The following is a 4793-nucleotide window of genomic DNA, read 5'->3' on the forward strand; positions in this document are numbered from 1 at the left end:
TGAGCAAAATAGTGAGATCCTGTCTCTACAAAAAATAAAATTAGCTAGGTGGGGTAATGCACACCTGTAGTCCCAGGTACTCTGGAGGCTGAGGCAGGAGGATCACTTGCACCTAGGAGATTGAGGCTGCAGTGAGCTATGATCATGCCACTGCACTCCAGCCTGGAAAACAAAGTAAGACTCCGTCTCTAACAAAAAACAAACAAAAAGTGAGTGTCCAACGCGCTCTGGGCTTGCTGTGTGACCTTGGATAAGAGACTTCACATCCCGAGTGCCCGAGTCTTCATCATGGATGAGTGTGGCAGAGCTGAAAGTCCCTGAGATTCCATCTGACCTTGACCTCTGATTGTGTGGGCTTTGGCTGCCCTGTCGCCCTCTTCCTTGTCACTCCTGTGCCCTTTAACATCATAGCTTGTCCAGTCCTCCAGATCTTTCCACTATAATGTCGAGTGCATACTTCTGGGATCACCTCTATGAGCTCATTCCTCTTGCTGACAACAAGGCTTCTCAGAGGTAGCCCACAGGATGACAGCTCCTCAAACCGCACCCTCTGCCAAGACCGGGAGCCTCTCTAGAGCGCCTCATCGTGCTTGCCACCACCGGCCTTTCAGGCCACAGCCTTCGGAGTCTTCTGTGGATCTCCATCTTCCTTAAGCCCCTGAACCTGCTCTCTTATGGAATTTGGGCCTTTGTTTCCTCCTCTCAGAGTTCTTCTTGCTTGCTCACATCAATGAAGCCAGCTGCCGTATTGTGACCACCCCGTCGATAGGCCCATGTGGCAGGGAACTGAGGGTGGCCTAGGGACACATGGCCCACGAGGAGCTGACCCCTGCCAGCACCACATGCATGAGCCTGGAGACAGATCCCTCCCCAGCTGAGCCTCGGGGCGAGGTCAGTCCCGGCCGACACCTTGATTGCAGACGGCCAGCTAAGTCATGCCTCTGTTCCTGAACCACAGAAACTGATTGAGCTCCAGAAAACCATTGTCAAGAAACAGAGATAGTGGGCATCCTGAGCTTGTTCCTTAGCTGTAAGGAAATGAATCTAGGATTTCACTTCACTATTCAGGATGACAGGTTTTGTTTTTTCATCAAATATATGCTGTATTTGTCAATGCTCTACAGAGAAACAGAACTGAGAGAGAGAGAGAGAGAGAGAGAGTGTGTGTGTGTGTGTGAAGCGAGAGAGAGAGACACTTGGTTTTTGTTTTTGTTTTTTGAGATGGAGTTTTGCTGTTGTCACCCAGGCTAGAGTGCAATGGCGCAATCTCGGCTCACTGCAACCTCCACCTCCTGGGTTCAAGCAATTCTTCTGCCTCAGCCTCCCAAGCTGGGATTACAGGCACACGCCACCATGCCCGGCTAATTTTTGTATTTTTAGTAGAGACAGGGTTTCACCATGTTGGCCAGGCTGGTCTTGTACTCCTGACCTCAGGTGACCCACCCACCTTGGCCCCTCAAAGCGCTGGGATTATAGGCGTGAGCCACTGCACCCAGCCAAGACATGTATTGTAAGGAATTAGCTCAACATGGTGGAGGCTTGGTGAGTCCAGAGTCTGATGGGGCAGGTTGACATGCTGGAGACTGAGGGAGGAGTTGTAGTTGGGGTCCAATGGCACTCTGCCAACAGAATTCCTTCTTGCTGCGGGGAGGTCCGTCTTTGTTCTATTAAGGCCTTCAACTGATTGGTTGAGGCCCACCCACATGGTGGAAGATAATCTACTTTACTCAAAATCCACTAATTTATTTATAATTATTATTATTGTTATAGAGACAGGGTCTCACTTTACTGCCTGCTCTGGTCTTGAACTCCTGGCTTCACGCGATCCTCTCCCCTCAGCCTCCCAAAGTGCCGAGATTACTGGCATGAGCCACTGCATTCAGCCCAAAATCCAGTAATTTAAATGCTCACCTCCCTTCACAGAAACACCTAGAATACTTTTAAACCAAATCTCTGGGCACTGTAGCGCAGCCAAGTTGACACATAAAATGAACCAGCACAGTTACCCTACATCAGGTTATGCAGATGCCCTAATTTATTAAGAGCTGTTCATAACTTCCGAGTTTGTGTTGAATTTTATCAAGCAATTACTTTTATATTATTGTTCTCATTTGTTTATACATTGTTTTTAAAAATTGTAAATTTTCTAATATAAAAGCATTCTTGCATAGTGGAGATAAATCCAACTTGATGAGGAAAAGGGAGCGTCTCTCAGTTCATCTTGCTCACCTTTCCCCTGGCCACAGCCTGAGGTGAGCAGAGGGCAGAGGGCCAGCCGTGTCCTGGGACTGGTGACAGACAGCCTGCTGTCTTCCTATCTCTGAGCTGGCCCTGGGAGGGGCCCACAGGCTGCAGGAAGAGCACTGTGCGATTTACATAGATGCCTTTGTGTGGGGGCCTGACAGCTGCTGGAGTCATGGTCCTCACCCGGGTCAGGGTGGGGCTGAGAGGGCCTCCGGGTGTTTGGGTAGTCAGGGGCTGGGGTGACAGCAGCTAGTGGGGGGCGGGTGTATGAGAGAGATAAACATCCACACTCATATGCCAGGTGTGGCTTTGAGCCTCAGCCCAGCCCACTCTCCTTGGCTGTCTGGCTGGCTTTATTGAAAGTTTGCCAAATGGAAAGGGTCTTTTTTTTTCTACCATGCCGGCTCACTCTCCAGAGCATCCGTGCCAGCAGTTGGCCAAACCCTGAGGTTGGGAGCACAGTCCTCCAGACCGCCACATCTTCCGGGACACCTGACCTCTGCAGCAGAGGTCACCAAATTGTCCAGTCTGAGGGAACAGTCCCCACAAGACTGCCCCAACTTCAGCCACCAGCTGCAGGTTCAGAGTCCCCAGGGCCACCTTCACTTCAGACCAGCTGGCTGCAAATTTGGGGGTGCTTACAACCACCCTCAGCTTCAGTAATTTTCTAGGGTGACTCACAGAACTCAGGAAAGCACTAAACTTATGATTACAGTTTTATGATCACGAAAAGATACAAAGTAAAACCAGCCAAAGGAAGAGAGGCTTAGGGCAGAATCCGGGAGGGGTCCAGTCGCAAGCTTCCAGGGAGGTGTCCTCTCCCTTTGGCGTTCTGGACAGCTTTGCCTCCTCTGGGCTACAATGTGTGAGGATACGCACAGGGTGTGGTCCACCAGGAAAGTCTACCTGAGCCTTTGGTGCCCAGAGACTTTACTGAGGCTTGATCAGACGCTGCCTGTGTGACCGACCTTTAGTCTCCAAAGCCCCCCAGCAAACAAAGACACTCCTGTCAGACAGGACATTCCAGGACCCAGAGGTCACCTCCCACTAGCCAAGGGCAGAGGCTGGACCTCTCTTTGGTGAGGTTAATTCTAAACTATGAATAGGGCACGTTACAAAGTCAGTGCCCAAAGACACAGAGAGGTGTGCCTGTCAGAAGTTCCAGTCCTGGATTTGCCACCTTTGAGGTTAGCAAGTTACTTAATTCCTGTGGACGCCAACCAGCCAGAGGCCAGCAGGAACAGCCCAACAGCCAAGCAAATTTGAGTTAATTGGTACCCATTGCACTAAGAAGACTGCACACTAGGAGGCAGCGCAGAGTCTCAGTAAGTGTGTGTGTGTGTGTGTGTGTGTGTGTGTGTGTGTGTGTGTGTGTGGTGGGGGAGTGCTTACTGAAGGATTTGGGTGTTTGTAGGGTGATATTAGGAAATGTCCAAGGAAGCAAAGTGTTGCTCTGGATTGGGCGCTGTCAGTGAGTGGGGCGAGTCTACAACTGAGGATCTTCACAATGTTTATCCAGGAGGTGGAAGAACAGGGGAGGAATGAAAAGCCTGGTAGAGAAACCGCAGTCTCTCATGTGAAACAGGAGAGGGCACTGTGTGACCATTTTTGTGGTTTCACGGTGACCTCATTTTTTTGTCCATGCTCAGGCATATTTATGGAGTGGCCTTGATTCTGTCCTGCTGTGTCACGGGGGCGCGGTGACCCTGCCTGACACGGGTGCTCTGTGAAGTTTGTGTGCATCAGGCGGACACCAGGGCCCCGCAGGCGAGTCACAGGATGCTTTGTTCTGTTCCTTTCCCAACCCTGAGTTTCATCACTGATAACACGGAGACGGTAATTCTACATAACACATTAGGCAAATGTGAGAATTAAGGGGAATAATGTAAAATGCCCAGCATAAAATAAAACACAACAGCTAGTCAATTCCCGTATCACTGTTAAAAAAATAAGAGTCCATGATAAATGGAAAAAGTGAAGAATCAAAATAAAGCCAAATGCAGAAGAGGCACAGGGAAGGAAGCTGAGAGAGGACATCAGATGAGGGCAGTTCCTGAGCCAAGGTCTGTCCAGAAGCTCTCACTGCAACCCCCACCTGGGGCGAGGTGTGTGTGCATGTGTATGCGTGCACACACCCTTGCATGAGGGAGGTAAGAAATGTGCCAGCAGCTGGCTGTGGTGGCTCACACCAGTAATCCCAGCACTTTGGGAGGCTGAGGCAGGAGGATTGCTTGAGTTCAGGAGTTCAAGACCAGCCTGGGCAACATGGTGAGACCTCATCTCTACAAAAAACAACTTTTTAAATTTAGCCAAGTATGGTGTTACATGCCTGTAGTCCCAGCTACTTGGGAGGCTGAAGTGGAAGGATCACTTGAGCCCAGGAAGTTGAGGATGCAGTGAGCCATGACTGCACCATTGAACTCGGCCTGGGTAACAGAGTGTGATGAGATTCTGTCTCTAAAAAAAAAAAAAAAAAGAAAGAGAAAGAAAAAGAAATGTGCCAGCAATAAACAAAAAGGTTTATATACCATAATCAAATGGAAACTGCC

This window comes from Pongo abelii, chromosome 16 (assembly GCF_028885655.2).
Source record: "Pongo abelii isolate AG06213 chromosome 16, NHGRI_mPonAbe1-v2.0_pri, whole genome shotgun sequence".
In the NCBI taxonomy this organism is placed as follows: domain Eukaryota; kingdom Metazoa; phylum Chordata; class Mammalia; order Primates; family Hominidae; genus Pongo; species Pongo abelii.